The sequence below is a fragment of the Saccopteryx leptura genome, chromosome X (assembly GCF_036850995.1).
Source record: "Saccopteryx leptura isolate mSacLep1 chromosome X, mSacLep1_pri_phased_curated, whole genome shotgun sequence".
Taxonomy (NCBI): Eukaryota; Metazoa; Chordata; class Mammalia; order Chiroptera; family Emballonuridae; genus Saccopteryx; species Saccopteryx leptura.
The window spans coordinates 137,425,170-137,443,516 of record NC_089516.1 but is presented as its reverse complement, the minus strand read 5'-3'; positions in this window follow the sequence as shown (position 1 = coordinate 137,443,516).

Genomic DNA, 18,347 nt, shown 5'->3' with positions numbered 1-18,347 from the left:
ACAATTCTTGTAGAGCACTCTCAGTTTTTTTTTTTTAAATTTGTGAGTCTTTTTCCTTTTCTCTATGTAAAATCTCTAGTTGCCTATGTTGATATCACTAATTCTTTCTTCTATCAGGCTTGTTCTATTAGCTAAACTTGCTACCTCAGTCTTCAATTCATGTATTAACTTCATCTCTGTTTTTAAAGTTTTTATCTACTTGGTGAAGTATTCATTTTGTTCATTAATTTGTTTTCTGAGCTCTTTAAGTGCCTCTTGGTGTCTTTTTGAATTTCGTTGAGTATTTTCAGAACTTCAATTTTTCTCTATCATTTAATTCCAAGACTTGCTTCCATATGATTAAGATTTTTTTTCTTGGGAATTTTTATTTTCTTTCTGAACTACTTCTCTGTCTTGTGTAGCCATGGCATTTGATTTCTTCTTTCTTTATAACATTTGAGAGTAGTATTGTTAAGAACCTTAATAAAAAGCAACCAAAATTTTTAAAAAATTCAGAAAATATACAATAAAAATATCAAAATTTTAAAAATTATGACAAGTAAAGAATAAAAATCACTGGGAAAATATCAAAAGCAAATAAAAAATAAAAACACCCACAAAAATGAGAATAAAAACATAAAAATTAAAAAAATAAATTCAGAAATGAAAAGAGAACAAAAGAATAAGAAGACAAAAGAAAAAGAAAGAAAGGGGAAAAAGAAAAAATATATTTCAGTTTTGAGAGGTTTCTTACAGTAAATGTTGCTTTATTACATCTTTTAACTCGTGATGTTCCTGGGCTGTACACTGAAATGTTGCTGTTGCAATTATATAGGTGGGGCTGCATTCTCATTGGTGTGTGGAGTGTGTTGTGAGGGCTTTCTCGCTTTGACTTTAAGGCTTTGGTTTGCCTCCTTCAGCTTTCTAACTTTACAGCTCAAGCAATGGTAATTTCAGGCTTCCAGGCATTTCTCCTTGTGTCTCAAGAGACCTGGTGAATAGACTTGTTCTTCACGGGAGAGATGGCTGAGGGGTTTTCTCTGCCATTCTAGGTACTGCAAGGTAGGGAGGCAGAATCTGGGAGGATAATTATACTTTAGTTTTCTCTGTCTCTGTCAAGTGCAGACTGCAGCTAGACTGCTGCAACACTGACTGTGACCCCACCCTTTGGCCATGTTGGTTTATCTTCTTGTCTGCTTTCAATTTCCAGTTGTGTTGTTTCTAGATATTCTTTGGTTGGCATCAGCTGTTTCTGTAATGTGTTGTGGGCTACTTACCTGCTGTCACTGTTCTTTTTGCTATTTGTGTTGGCATTTTCTATGTCTTATCTGTGTGAGGTGTGAGGAGGAGTCCTTCCTTAAGATAACACTCTAATAAGGGTTGTTAGGTCTTGAACTGATGCTCTTTGTATCTGGCCACTGGATATGCCAGCCCTGGACCTTCCTGGCTGGAGCCTGGTGCAGATTAGTGGAGTCACTGCCTATGCTTGGCCCTTATCAACTTTTTTGGAACTACAGGCGATCCAGGTCTTGTGGCTCTCTCTGCTGGGCCCATGTGCCATTGTAAATATCAGCTACACTCCTAGGTTAGCTTCTATGTATTCTTGGCTTGGGGGGAAATTCTTTTAAAAGTTCAAGTTCTCCTGAGATCCCCTTTCTTCCACCTCTTATTGCTGGCTACTGGTTTGGCCCAGTACTGTAACTCAGAGATTAGGTACTCAGAGATGTAGCTTGACCCTTAGCCTCAGGTGTTATTCTGTCCAGATGATTTTTATTTTATTTTAATTTATTTTTATTTTTCTTCCCTCAGAAAGGTGTGGCCAGAGAAGTCCAATGGGTGTGGCTACTGTGTTCCCAATGTGCGGTCTGTTCATCGACCTGCCACCAATACTGCCGCCAGCTTTGGCATCAGGGCTCGGATGTTCCCAGCCTTTGGCCTACTGCTACAGCCACCATGGCTTCTGGCATGCACACTCAGGTCACTGCTGTGGCCTCCCTGCTTTCTACCACCACTGGAGGGCTTGCACATGTGTTCTAGAGTGACAGCCACGGCCACCCCAGCCAGCATTGCCATGAATGGGTTTGCACACATGCACTTGGACTGCCCCAGCTCTTGACCTCCCATGCCTCCAACACTGTGGGCAGGCTTGCTCATGCACTCTCAGTCTGCAACCATGGCTTCACTGTTTTCTGCTTCCACAGGGCGACTTTCTTGCACAAGTTCAGACTGACCTGGCCCTCACCATCGCCGCCTCCCAGGCCTCCACTGCCACAGGTGGGTTTGCACATGCATGCTCCAGTTTCCCCAACCCCTGCTGCTGTACTGTCCACTTCCAACCCACCTGCCCTCTGGAAAGTACTCAGCAACGTGGAGGGAGGTGTGTGGCTCAGACCTCAGCATTCAATACCTGTGTCCCTGCCATGCTTCATGCTTCTAGGTGCCTCCTTGCTCTGACTGGTGCAGGAGAGCATCTATTGTGCTGGGTAATTTCTTCTTTTTAAAGGTGTTGCTGCTCTCAGAAAATATGGTCACTTTAGATTTGGAGAGTGACTCAGCCCAGGTGGTAGAGTGGCTGTCCCTTAAAGTGTCTCTCCCTGTGCACTCTCCTCTGGTAACCCCAATCCTCTCAGTGCTCCCTGCTCCCAAAACCCTGGGTAAGTGGCTGTGAATGAGGTTTTCTATGCGGTCTCTGTAAGATGGAGCCTGGGTCTGAGAGTCTGTCTCTTTCTCACACACAGTATCCCAGCTATTTTCTCAGCTAAATACTGTGTGTTCACCTCTTCTAGGCTCTGGGTTTCTAGGCTGGGGATCCAGTCCTGGGTCTGAGGAACCACAATACTCTGGGCAACCAAACCTGCTACAAGAGCCCCTTTGGGCAGCCACTCTCTCTTGGTAATCAAACAAGAGAGAGGCTAAGTAAACCACTGAAATTCACATTTTAAGGAACTAGAAAAAGAATAAGAAGGCAAATCAAAACTAGCAGAAGAAAGGAAATAATAAAAATCAAAGCAAAAGTAAATGAAATAGAGAACAGAAAAACTATAGAAAAAAATTAATAAAACAAGGACGTGGTTCTTTGAAAAGATCAAAAAAATTGACAAATCCTTAGCAAGGTTCACTAAGGAAAAAAGAGAAAGGATTCATATAAACAAAACCCAAAATGAAAGAGGAGAAATCACAACAGATATCAGAGATATACAAAAAATTATTGTAGAATACTATGAAAAACTATATGCTTCCAAATTTAACAATCTAGAAGAAATGGATAAATTCCTAGTGCAATGCAATCTTTTTAGACTGAGTCATGAAGAAGCAGAAAGCCTAAACAGATCTATAAGCAAGGAGGAAATAGAAAAAAACTATAAAAATATTCCCAAAAATAAAAGTCCAGGGCCAGACAGCTATACTAGTGAATTCTATTAAACATTCAAAGAAGACTTGGTTCCTATTCTACTCAAAGACTTCCAAAAACTTGAAGAAGATACAATACTTCCAAACACATTTTATGAGTCCAACTTAACCCTTGTACCAAAATATGGCAAGGAGAACACAAAGAAAGAAAACTACAGACCAATATCTCCAATGAATACAGATGCTAAAATACTAAAAAAAAATACTAGCAAATTGAAGACAACAACACATTAAAAAAATAACACATCATGATCAAGTGGAATTCATCCCAGAATCACAAGGATGATTCAACATACATAGAACGGTTAACATAATACACCATATCAACAAAACAAAGAACAAAAACCACATGATCTTATCAATAGATGCAGAAAAGGCATTCAATAAAACACAATATTATTTTCAGTTTAAAACACTCAACAAAATGGGTATAGAAGGAGAATATCTCAACATAATCAAGGACAATTACGATAAACCATCAAGTAACAGCATATTAAATGGCATAAAACAGGACTTTTTCCCTTAAATCAGGAACAAAACAGGGTTGCCCACTCTCTGCACTCTTATTTAACATGGTGGTGGAAGTCCTAGCCCAAGCAAGCAGACAAGATAAAGAAATAAAAGGCATTAATATTGGAAAAGAAGAAGTAAAGGTATAAATTTTTGCAGATGATATGATCCTATACATCAAAAACCCCAAAGAGGCCCTGGCCGGTTAGCTCAGTGGTAGAGCGTTGGCCTGGTGTACAGGAGTCCTGGGTTCGATTCCTGGCCAGGGCACACAGGAAAAGCACCCATCTGCTTCTCCACCCCTCCCCCTCTCCTTCCTCTCTATCTCTCTCTTCCCCTCCCGCAGCCAAGGCTCCATTGGAACAAAGTTGGCCCGGTGCTGAGGATGGCTCTATGGCCTCTGCCTCAGGTGCTAGAATGGCTCTGGTTGCAAAAGAGCAATGCCCCAGATGGGCAGAGCATCGCCCTCTGGCGGGCATGCCGGGTGGATCCCGGTCAGGCGCATGTGGGATTTTGTCTGACTGCTTCCCCATTTCCAGCTTTGGAAAAATGCAAAAAAAAAAAAAACACCCCAAAAAAATCAACCCCAAAGACTCCACAAAAAGATTACTAGAGAGAGATGATGTCACAGTAATGGCGCTGTAAGGATCGATACAAATAAATATCCCCCAAAATTCAACAAGATCTACAACCAGAAACAGAAAAATCTATCCTTGGAGCCTCCAGATGTTCCGCAATACACGCGAAGGTATGGTCGAGCGAGAAATTGGCTAAATATATAATCAAATCCCAAAGGAAATAAGGAGTAAGAAACACTATGCCTTCCTCACTAACCTAAATAAGGGCTTTTTTCACTGGGAAGTGAGAGTATAGGAACTAAGGCAGGCAAAGGGGGTGAATAGATCCAGGCCATGGCACAAACCAGGCTGTCGCATGGAGATCCAAGCTGAGAAAAAACTGTGCTTGTGGCAACCCAGTCAATACAAGCTAACGCTTGCACAAAATCCAGACAAAGAAAGGCACTTGGGACAACCATCTGCCCCAATCTCCTGGTTGGCGTGTACAGAGATGGGTGAAGAGATTTCTCCTAGAGCCCCAGGAGTGGGCACCCATGATACCCCACAGAGGGGCAGAGTCAGGGACCTTTGTGTGGGCCAAAAGGAGAATCTTGGGCAGCCCCAGCACCCTGAAAAAGCCACATATGTGTAGGGAGCAAGAGCTCATTCCAACAGTGGAACTTTTCCGAGTGGGTGGGGGTCTCACTCGGACTGAGAGGCGACCTGCTCCATATCCTAGTCTGAGCACACAGATAGTGAGTGAGAGATTCCTACAAGTGTCCCAGGAGTGGGCGCCCGCCAGTGTTACTGGACAGAAAGGCAAAGTCAGAGGTCTTTGTGTGGGCAGAAACCTCGCCTGATTATGCTAGCAGCCCTGACTGATTGAGCCTTACCCAGAGCCCTGCATGGAGTGGGAATAGAGTGGGGAGTTGCCAGCTCTTTGAGCCTCTTACACTCCAGGCAGAGGCAGCAGCACCCCCATAGATGGATCATCAGGCTACTAATTCAGGAAGGAAAGACTAGGAGAGAGGCTTCAGGAACACAGACTCTCTCACTGTCAGAGCCTACAAATGCTAATGAGCCTTGACTGCCAACGAGACTGAAGCCCAATATATGACATCGCCATAGAGACTTATCGACTGCAAATCTCTACCTAAACGTGCCACAGGGGCAAAACCCGGGGTACAAGTCACCGACCAGAAACAGGGAAAGAAAAGAAAAAGCAAGAAGATAACCTCTCAAAATCAGGAATAATATACAGACTTTATAACCTATCCCATTTTATTATATTTGTTTGTTTGTTTCTCTTATCTTCATGTCTTCATTATTTTTTTCCTCTTCCAATTTGGTTGTTTAATTCTCTGCCGGTCTTACTCTCTCCTGTCCTTGAACTACACTACCCATAAGTGTTACATCTCCCATTATCATTTCTTTCTTCTTCCTTTCTCTCTATGAGGGTTGCCCTCCAAAACCCTTAACTCTCTCTCTCCTTTATTTTCTTTTTTCTTCTTTTAGTGGTTCGCTTTTTTTTTCTTCTCTTTCTCTTCTCAGTCTATGTTAGTTTCCTCCTTTCTCCTTTACATTTCCTATCATTCAATCCTCAATAATAAACAAATGATTTTATCTGGGACTCAAACTTATGTTTGTGGTGTTTTGGGGGTTCTTTACTTTGTTTTTTAACTCACTTGCAGTGCCCCCAACCCTGGCTCTCCATTTTATCTAGTTCTTGTTCCACTAAATACAATATTAATTTTAAAAATTTTCCCCTTTTTCCTGTTTCCCTCTTATCCCTCTCATCTTATCTATTAATCAACCAACATCTAAAAGAAAATCATTTTATTCTTGACCCAAATTTTTTCCTGATTTGTTTTTTGTGGGTCCATAAACCACATTTTTGCTCCTTTATTACTTATCCCCAACTGACGCCCTCCATTATACATATTGTTTGTTCTATTTAGCACAACATAATACATAGTTCACCACAAGATTTTCTCAAGAAGGAGGGGAGAGGAGAGGAGAGGAAAAAAAAGAGGGGGAGGAAAATAACTTTTCTTTAATTTTTATTTTTTTAATTCTCTTTTATTTTTTATTTTTGTAACTTTTTATTCTTTATTAATTCTCATTAATTCTATCAACAAAACCACCCTCAGATGCCATTGAGAAAAAGGAAATCGAACATCATAAATACAAAAGAAAGAGAGGTAACATAGAGAGATGAAGAAAAATCTATGGAGAAAAAACTTAATATATTGGAAACCTTGGAGCTAAATGACAGAGAATTTAAAATAGAAATCCTAAAAATACTCAGAGATATACAAGAAAACACAGAAAGGCTATTTAGGGAACTCAGAAAACAACTCAATGAACACAAAGAATATATTACCAAGGAAATTGAAACTATAAAAACAAATCAAACAGAGATGAAAAACTCAAATCATGAGCTGAAAAACAAGGTAACAAGCTTAGCTAATAGAATAGGCCAGATAGAAGGTAGGATTAGTGAAATAGAAGGCAAGCAAATTGAGGCACAACAGAGGGAAGAAGAAAGAGACACAAAAATTAAAAAAAAAGAAAAAGCCCTACAGGAATTGTATGACTCCATCAAAAAGAATAACATAAGAATAATAGGTATATCAGAGAGAGAAGAGAGAGAAAATGGAATGGAGAACATAGTCAAACAAATAATAGATGAGAACTTCCCAAGCCTGTGGAAAGAATTAAAGCCTCAAATTCAAGAAGCAAACAAAACTCCGAGTTTTCTTAACACCAACAAACCTACTCCAGGGCACATTATAATAAAATTGGCACAAACCAACGACAAAGAAAAAATTCTCAAGGCAGCCAGGGAAAAGAAGAATACAACATATTAAGGGAGGCTCATTAGATTATCATCAGATTTCTCAGCAGAAATTCTACAAGCTAAAAGAGAGTGGACCCCAATATTTAAAGTCCTGAAAGAGAGGAACTTTCAGCCACAAATATTATACCCATCAAAGCTATCCTTCAAATACGAAGGAGAAATAAAAACATTCACAGATACAGAAAAGATGAGGGAATTTATCATCAGAAAACCCACACTCCAGGAAATACTAAAGGGGGTTCCCAAACAAATACAAACAACAGAAAAAAACAAAACCACAAGTATAAGCTCCACCAAGAACTACTGTGTTTTTTTGCAAACCAAATTTAAACTGTGACAACAACCAAAAAAAGGGGGGGGGGGGAGAGGATGGAGATTAAAAGAAGCAAAAAACGATGGAGTGCAAAAGTACTCAGAAGATAGTGCACTACAATTAACAGGATAGGAACCCTTTTTATTACTTATGGTAACCACCATTGAAAAAACCACCACAGAAGCACATGATTTAAAAAAGTTAGCAACAAAGACAAGATGTATGGAATACAACCAAATAAAAACAAAAAATAGAAAAACAAAAGAGAAGGATGAAACAAGACACAAAACTAACAGAAAGCAATCTATAAAATGGCAATAGGGAACTCACAAGTGTCAATAATTACACTAAATGTAAACAGATTAAACTCACCAATAAAAAGGCACAGAGTAGCAAAATGGATTAAAAAAGAAAATCCAACTGTATGTTGCCTACAAGAAACTCATCTAAGCAACAAGGATAAAAACAAATTCAAAGTGAAAGGCTGGAAAACAAAATGCCAAGCAAATAACTTCCCCAAAAAAAGGAGGCGTGGCAATACTCATACCTGATAATGCTGAATACAAGACAGCAAATGTACTCAGAGACAAAAATGGTCATTTCAGAATAATTAAGAGGACACTGAATGGAGAAGACATAACAATTCTTAATATATATGCACCAAACGAAGGAGCAACAAAATATATAAGACAGTTACTTACTGATTTTAAACAAAAACTGACAGCCTGACCTGTGGTGGTGCAGTGGATAAAACGTCGACCTGGAAATGCTGAGGTCTCTGGTTTAAAACCCTGGGCTTGCCTGGTCAAGGCACATATGGGAGTTGATGATTCCAGCTCCTTCCCACTTCTCTCTCTTTGTCTCTCCTCTCTAAAAATGAATAAATAAAAATTAAAAACAAAAACTGACAAAAATACAATCATATTTGGAAAACTCAATACACCGTTGACGGCTCTAGATCGGTCATCCAAACAGAGAATCAATAAAGATATATTGGCCTTAAAGAAAACTCTAGAGCACCTGGATATGATAGACATCTAGAAGACATTTCATCGCAAAGTAAAAGAGTATACATTTTTCTCCAGTGTACATGGATCATTCTCAAGAATTGACCATATGTTGGGCCACAAAAACAAAATCAGCAAATTCAGAAAAATTGAAATTGTACCAAGCATATTTTCTGTTCATAAACCCTTGAAACTAGAATTCAACTACAAAAAAGAGAAAAAAAAACCCCAAAAAATGTGGAAACTAAACAACTTACTTTTAAAAAATGAATGGGTCAAGGAAGAAATAAGCGCAGAGATCAAAAGATATATACAGACAAATGAAAATGACAATATGACATATCAGAATCTATGGGATGCGGCAAAAGCAGTGATAAGAGGGAAGTTCATATCACTTCAGGCCTATATGAACAAACAAGAGAGATCCCAAGTGAACCACTTAACTTCCCACCTTAAGGAACTAGAAAAAGAAGAACAAAGAAAACCCAAAACCAGCCGAAGAAAGGAGATAATAAAAATCAGAGCAGAAATAAATGAATTAGAGAACAGAAAAATTATAGAAAAAATTAATAGAACAAGGAGCTGGTACTTTGAAAAGATTAACAAAATTGACAAACCCATGGCAAGACTTACCAAGGAAAAAAGAGAAAGAACTCATATAAACAAAATTCAAAATGAAAGAGGAGAAATCACCACGGACACCGTAGATATACAAAGAATTATTGTAGAATACTATGAAAAAATTTATGCCACTAAATTCAACAACCTAGAAGAAATGGATAAATTCCTAGAACAATACAACCTTCCTAGACTGCGTCAAGAAGAAGCAGAAAGCCTAAACAGACCTATTAGTAGAGAAGAAATAGAAAAAACCATTAAAAACCTCCCCAAAAATAAAAGTCCAGGACCTGACGGCTATACCAGTGAATTTTTTCAAACATTCAAAGAAGACTTGGTTCCTATTCTACTCAAAGTCTTCCAAAAAATTGAAGAAGAAGCAATACTTCCAAACACATTTTATGAGGCCAACATAACCCTCATACCAAAACCAGGCAAGGATGGCACAAAAAAAGAAAACTACAGACCAATATCTCTAATGAATACAGATGCTAAAATACTAAACAAAATACTAGCAAATCGAATACAACAACATATTAAAAAAATAATACATCATGATCAAGTGGGATTCATCCCCGAATCTCAAGGATGGTTCAACATACGTAAAACGGTTAATGTAATACACCATATCAACAAAACAAAGAACAAAAACCACATGATCTTATTAATAGATGCAGAAAAGGCTTTTGATAAAATAGAACACAATTTTATGTTTAAGACTCAACAAAATGGGTATAGAAGGAAAATATCTCAACATGATAAAGGCCATATATGATAAACCATCAGCTAACATCATATTAAATGGCACTAAACTGAAGGCTATCCCTCTAAATCAGGAACAAGATAGGGTTGTCCACTCTCTCCACTCTTATTTAATGTGGTACTAGAGGTTCTAGCCAGAGCAATCAGACAAGACAAATAAATAAAACGCATCCATATTGGAAAAGAAGAAGTAAAGGTATCACTTTTTGCAGATGATATCATCCTATACATCGAAAACACCAAAGAATCCACAAAAAGACTATTAGAAACAATAAGCCAATACAGTATGGTCGCAGGATACAAAATTAACATACAGAAGTCAATAGCCTTTCTATATGCCAACAATGAAACAATTGAGAATGAACTAAAAAGAATAATCCCCTTCAGGATTGTAACAACAAAAAAAAAATACTTAGGAATAAACATAACAAAGAATGTAAAGGACTTATATAGTGAAAACTATAACCCATTTTTAAGGGAAATCGAAAAAGATATAATGAGATGGAAGAATATTCCTTGTTCTTCGTTAGGAAGAGTAAATATAATCAAGATGGCCATATTACCCAAAGCAATACACAAATTTATGCAATTCCAATAAAAATTCCAATGACATTTTTTAAAGAAATGGAGCAAAATATCATCAGATTTATATGGAACTATAAAAAACCCCGAATAGCCAAAGCAATCCTAAAGAAAAAGAATGAAGCTGGGGGCATTACAATACCTGAGTTCAAACTATATTATAGGGCCACGACAATAAAAACAGCATGGTATTGGCAGAAAAATAGACACTCAGACCAATGGAACAGAATAAAAAGCCGAGAAATTAAACCACATATATATGGTCAAATATTTTTGGATAAACGTGCCAACAACACACAATGGAGAATAAAAAGCCTCTTCAACAAATGGTGTTTGGAAAACTGGAAAGCCACATGCAAAAGAATGAAATTGGTCTACAGTTTTTCCCTTTTCACTAAAATTAATTCAAAATGGATCAAAGATCTAAATATAAGACCTTAAACAAAAAAGTACATAGAGGAAAACATAGGTTTTAAACTTATGGATGTTGGTTTAAAAGAGCATTTTATGAATTTGACTCCAAATGCAAGAGAAATGAAGGCAAAAATTTATGAATGGGCCCACATCAGACTAAGAAGTTTTTGCACAGCAAGAGAAACTGACAACAGAAGAAACAGACAGTCAACTAAATGGGAGATGACATTTTCAAACAACAGCTCAGATAAGGGCCTAATATTCAAAATATACAAAGAACTCATAAAACTCAACAACAAACTAACGAACAAACAATCAAATAAAAAAAATGGGAAGAGCACATGACAGACACTTCTCCCAGGAAGAAATACAAATGGCCAACAGATATATGAAAAGATGCTCATCTTCATTAACTATTAGAAAACTGCAAATCAAAACTACAGTGAGATACCACCTCACACCTGTTAGATTAGCTATTATCAAGAAGACATGTAATAACAAGTGTTGGAGAGGCTATGGAGAAAAAGATACCCTCATCCACTGTTGGTGGAAATGTAAATTAGTCCAACCGTTATGGAAGAAAGTATGGTGGTACCTCAAAAAACTAAAAATAAAACTACCGTATGACCTAGCAATCCCTCTACTGTGTATATACCCCCAAACTCAAAAACATTGGTATGTAAATACACATACAGCCCCATGTTCATTGCAACATTGTCCACAGTGGCCAAGATATGGAAACAACCAAAAAACCTTTTAACAGATGACTGGATAAAGAATATGTGGTACATATATACTATGGAATACTTATCAGCTATAAGAAATGATGACATCGGTTCATTTACAACAACATGCATGGACCTTGATAACATTATACTGAGTGAAATTTGTAAATTAGAACAAACTAAGAGCTATACAGCTCCATACATAGGTGGGACATAAAAATGAGACTCAGGGACATGGACAAGTGTGTGAAGATTATGGGGGGGGGGGGGGAGAGGGAAGAGGTGGAGTCCGGGGAAGGCACAAGGAAAACCAGATAAATGGTGACAGATGACAATTTTACTTTGGGTGATGGGTATGCAACATAATTAAATGTCAAAATAACCTGGAGATGTTTTCTCTGAGCATATGTACCCTCATTTATTAATGTCACCCCATTAAAATTAATAATAATAAAAAACAGTAAAAAAAACTTTGAGGTTTCTTAGGAAAATGTTCTTTGTCTTAAGCCTTGCATCTCTATGACCTCTGCATAAGTGGGCTAGCAACTAAAGCAATGTTGCTTAGCAATAACAAATTCATCAGCTTTTATATTTAAGAGTCTTTTGTATTATTAAGTTTATTTTAGGGCATTAGAAAATGAATATTCCCCATTTTCTCAGGGCCCCTTTTGCAGGATGTGGCCTGACAAGCAGCCAACTGCCTGAAGCAGCTTGAGATAAATTCTTGAAATGATTTATCAAGGCCTTGCTTAATTTTGCTTAATTCCTTTGTTTCAAAGACCTGAGCACATCTTTACACACAAACAAAAAACTTTACTGCACAAGATCACAAGTATAATACATAACTTTGATTAATTTTAATACCGGAATTAGTATTTGATTTTTAACTTCAAATACACCTTACAATGCACCAACCAAATTAGCAATTCTTAAAGATCCACATTCCATTCAATTTAAATTTAAATGAGTGCTCCTTACAAGTTCTAATTTTAGGAAAAAATGTAGGGATGAAACTATTTTTTCAATTTAAGAGCCAGCATTTCCAAATTTTGCATGCAGGAATTTAATTCAGGACTTAAAAATCACAGACAACATTAATAAAAAACTAAACAGAAACTAGTATTAGGCAAACCAGACAAACCACAGAGAAACCTGGGATTTCAGAACTCAATCAGACTAGAAAGATGCCTGCCTAATCTCAGTTGGCAATTTTTGACAGAGAGATTAACGATGGCTGGGACTAAGCAAAATCTCCCCGAGAAAAAAAAATAACTCAGTAGACACTGGGAGATTTTGATATCAGATCTATCCAGAGTCCCCCATCTAAATTTCCAGGCATAGAAGAAATAAACAAAATGATAGTTCAGAGAATTGAAGCTAAAACATTAAAGAAAATCAGATCATAGCAGGAAAAGCTGTAACTTTCCTAATACCTGAGTCTCCTATCCATTCTCATATTCTATAGCTGCTGCAACTGGCAGTTCAGGTTGACCATGCTGAGATCTCTCCTCCACCCCAATTCCAGCTGAGTGACAAACTAAGTTGCCCGGGCCAGGGAAGGCCCCATTGTCTGGTTCCCTGCATCACCTGCTCTTTGGCAGTATACTTAGATCTACATTCATTTGTTCAGTGTTTCTCTTTCCTACAGTGTAGGCAGAAGTCTGGAGCTTTAGGAACTGTGCTTAATTAAATATAGATGCCACTGCATTCAGACCAGCCTTTTAAAGGAATGATTTCTCCACTCTGATGAGCTCTCTAAAGGGACTTCATTACTAATCTCCACTGTCATAAAAAGTAAATTTTTTCCTGTGGGAGTAAACAAATAAGAATGCCTTCTAACTAAATACCATAATTCATTTAAAATTTCTCTCTTAACTTTGACTTTGGAACTATGTAACAATGTGAATAGGCTTAATAGTCACTTGATGGGGGATTCCCCATTGCTCCACTATTCCAGGGTAAGAACTCACCCATCAGCATGGATCTATCTGGTTCCTTTGGGCTGAAAACTGAAAGCAATCTCAAAGACTTATTTTCTCCTTATGGTCCCTGTTCAGGCACCACATGTTGTTAATGTTCAGAGTCTCATGAAGAGGATCCACAAAGGAATGAGGCAGCAACAATACTGCAAGTGGAGGACCCCAATCTATTTAGGATTGAGGTGACTTGGAGAGATCAGCTACCCAATTTATTAAGCAGAAATATGTCATCTTGTGTAAGAAACTAAGAAGCAGAATACAGTGTCCAATTTTATTATTTAGTTTTGCAAAACTGATTAGATTATTTTTGCCCTTTCTGAGACATAACACTACACCATTTGCTGTCTGATTTCTGACCTGCAGGAAGCTCAAAAGCTCCAGTTGGGCCAAGCACCCACTTCCTTGGGCCTTCCCTGGGTAGGACTGCTTTCAGTCATGTATGCTTAGTCTCAACCTTCACTTCCTCAGTCACTTGGTGCTTTGGCTTTTCTCCAGCATTCAGAATTACTGAATCTTCATGACTAGGGAAAGAGAGACTCCCAAGGGAGAAGCTAATGCTTTTATCCAGGCCGATGCCACTAAGAATGGACTGCTCCACCCAAGAAAGATGGCGACTTCAGTACTGGAGAATGACTCAGCACAGGGGTTTCAGTGGCCATTCTCTAAAGTGTCTTTTCCTGGGCCTCCATCTTTACACTTCCCATGCAACTCTAGTCCTCTCAAGTCTCCTCTACCAGGGCCCCCGGTAAGTGGCTTGAATAAAATTTTCTGCCTTGGCCCTTTAAGTTGGAGCCTGCATCTCTGAGAACTCCATCTCTTTCTCACAGACAGAAACCTGGTCCTTTTCACCTCGAAAAGCTGTGTGGGCTCCTCTTCTAGGTTCTGGGGTTCTATTCTGGGGCTCCAGGCCTGGCGCTGAGCACCCACACCTCTCAGGGCTACCATCCCCACAGTGTGAGTGCCTCCAGACCCTCAGCCACTACTCATTCCTACTAATGGGCCAGCCCTTTCTGCATCTCCACCCTAACTACCAGTCTCAATGTGGCTTCTTCTGTGATCCTTTTTCCACTTCTTTATGACTCTTTCTAGCTGGATGTTATAGTTTTAAGAACTTCTCCATTTCTTCAAAATTGTTGTATTTGGTGGCACATAATCTTTCATAGTATTCTACCATAATCCTTTGTATATCTATGATGTCTCTAATAATTTCCCCTCTTTGATTTTGGATTTTGTTTATATGAGTCTTTTCTCTCTCACTCCTTTTTAGTGAGTCTAGCCAGAGCTTTGTCAATTTTATTGCTTTTTTATAAAGATGCAGTTCTTTGTTGTATTAATTTTTCTATATTTTTTTGTTTGCTTTCTATTTAATTTTGTTCTGCCTAATTTTTACTGTTGTCTTTCTTCTGATGAATTTGGGTTGCTTTTGTACTTTTTTTCAAGTTCTTTTTGATGTGATGTTAGGTTTTTTACATGAGATCTCTATTAATTCTTGATATAAGCCTGTAATGACATAAACTTGCTTTTTATCACTGCTTTTTTTTTTTTGTTTGTTTTTTTTTTTTTCATTTTTCTGAAGCTGGAAACAGGGAGAGACAGTCAGACAGACTCCCGCATGCGCCCGACCGGGATCCACCCGGCATGCCCACCAGGGGGCGATGCTCTGCCCATCCTGGGCGTCGCCACATTGCGACCAGAGCCACTCCAGCGCCCGGGGCAGAAGCCACAGAGCCATCCCCAGCGCCCGGGCCATCCCTGCTCCAATGGAGCCTCGGCTGCGGGAGGGGAAGAGAGAGACAGAGAGGAAAGCGCGGCGGAGGGGTGGAGAAGCAAATGGGCGCCTCCCCTGTGTGCCCTGGCCGGGAATCGAACCCGGGTCCTCCGCACGCTAGGCCGACGCTCTACCGCTGAGCCAACCGGCCAGGGCCTTATCACTGCTTTTACTGCATGTTTTAAATTTTAACATGTCGTGTTGTCATTCTTATTTGTCTGTTTATATATTTTGATCTATGCTTTTATTTATTCTTCTAAGCAGCCATTTTTTAGAAATATGTTATTTAATTTCCATATTTTTGTTGGTTTCTTTACTTTCTTTTTGCAGTTAAATTTTAATTTCAAAGCATTATGGTCAGAGATTATGTTGGGTATACTTTCAATCTTCTTGAATTTGTTGATGTTAGTTTTATTGTCCAACATATGGTCTATCTTTTGAAATGTTCTGTGCATATTGGAAAAGAATGTATAATCTGATGTTCTTGGATAAAATGTCCTGTAATTTTTTATTATGTCACTGTGGTCTAATGTGTCATTTAAGGTCACTATTTCTTTATTAATTTTCTGTTTGCATGACCTATCTAGAGTTGTCAATGGTGTGTTTAGATCTCCCAGTATGACTGTAGTTTTGTCTATTTTGATTTTTACCTCTGTTAATAGATTCCTTATCTCTTTTGGTGCTTCCTGATTTGGTGCATGTATATTAAGAAGTGTTACATTTTCTTGATAATGTATCCTCTTTATTATTATAAAATGTCCATCTTTGTTTCTTGTTTCCTTTGTTGTCTTGAAGACAGCACTGTCAGATATCAACATAGCTACACCTGGTTTTTGTTGCATATTACTTTTTTTGGAGAATCATTTTCCAAGCTTTCACTTTGAGTTTACTTTTTACACTTCACCTTAGATATGTCTCTTAAAGGCAGCATAAGATTGGGTTTTCCTTTTTAAACCTTTTTTAAAATATATATATTTGTAATATTTTCTTAAAATGCTTTGCATTTTTGTGTTGACAGTAGTTACTTCTCTTTCATTTCTGATTTTATTTATTTTGGTCCTCCTTTTCTCTTTATTTTTATTTTATTTTTACTTGATGTGTTTGGTTAAAGTTTATCAATCTTGTTTGTCTTGTCAGAGAACAAGCCTTTGGTTTCATTGATATTTTGTATTGTGTTTTTCAATTCTTTTGTTTGTTTCTACTCTGACTTTTATAATTTATAATTTTTTTCTTTCTGCTCACTTTTTTTTTACTAGTTTCTTTAGATGTAAGGTTAGCAATTTTCCTTGACATTTTTCTTGTTTCCAGGAGTAGTCTTATAATTCTGTACTTTTTCCTCTTAGGACTGCTTTTGCTGTATTCCATACTTTTTGAGGTTTATTTTCATTTTCATTTGTCTCAAGGTACTTTTGATTTTTTCCTAGATCTTCTTAACACCTTTATTATTTAGTAACATGCTATTTAGCCTTCATGTGTTCATATGTTTTTCAGTTATTCTCTTGTAATTTATTTATAGTTTCATACCATTGTTAGAGAAGATGCTTGATATAATTTTAGTCCTGTTAAATTTATTGAGACTTATTTTGTGCTGTAACATGTAATCTATCCCAGAAAATGTTCCATGTGCACTTGATAAGAATATATATTGTACTGCTTTATAGTGAAATGTTCTGAAATTTTTAATTAAATCTATCTGATCTAGTGTGTCACTAAAGTCTTGTTTCCCTGTTGATTTTTTATGTGAAAAATCTAGTCATTAATGTGAAGGGGGTGGTAAAGCCCCCTACAATTACTGTGGATCTCTCCCTTTATGTTCAAGAGTTACTTTAGATGTTTTTACGTGCTCCAAACTTGGGTGCATAAATGTTTACAAAGGTTAACTCTTCTTGTTGGGTTGATCCCTTTATTATGCTGTAGAAGCCTTCCTTTTTCATATTTTAACCATTGTTTTAAAGTCTATTTTGCCTAATGTAATATTTTGATTTCTGACTTTTTTTATTCCCATTTCATATATTATTTTATTGTTTTATTTTCAGTCTGTGCCTTTCTTTATTCTGAGGTGGGTCCCTATTAGACAGCTTACATATGGGTATTATTTTCTTATCCATTCTGACACACTATCTTTTGATTAGAGCACTAAAGCCATTTACATTTAAAGTGATTATTGACAGGTATGTATTTATTGCCATTTTATTCTCTATAACCATTTCACCTTTTCTTTTTTTATTTATTTTTATTAAATAAAACCCTTTAATGTTTCTTGTAATACTAGGTTGGTGGTAATAAATTGCTTTAGTTTTTTTTTATTTCATGCATTTAATACTTAAATAGGAACAATAAAAGAGGTACACAAAACTAGATTATGAGTTTTAAAATATTAATAAAAAATATAAAATAATACCTGACAAAACCAATAAACTGTTATTTAAGATATTTCCATATTGTTTCTTTTTTTAAAAAAATAAATTTTTATTAATGTTAATGGGATGACATTAATAAATCAGGGTACATATATTCAAAGAAAACATGTCTAGGTTATCTTGTCATTAAATTATGTTGCATACCCCTTGCCCAGAGTCAGATTGTCCTCCGTCACCCTCTATCTAGTTTTATCTGTGCCCCTCCCCCTCCCCCTAACTCTCTCTTTATTGTTTAGAAAGCTCTTTATTTCTTCTTCAATTTTAAATGATAGTCTTGTGGGGTAGAGTAATCTTGATTTAAGTCCTCAATTTTTATTACTTTGAATATTTTGTGCCAGTACCTTATGGCTTGCAAAGTTTCTCTTCAGAAGTCTGTTGACAGTCTCATGAAAATTCTCTGTTATGTAACTGTCCTTCCTTTGTTTTGGTGCCTTTAGGAGTC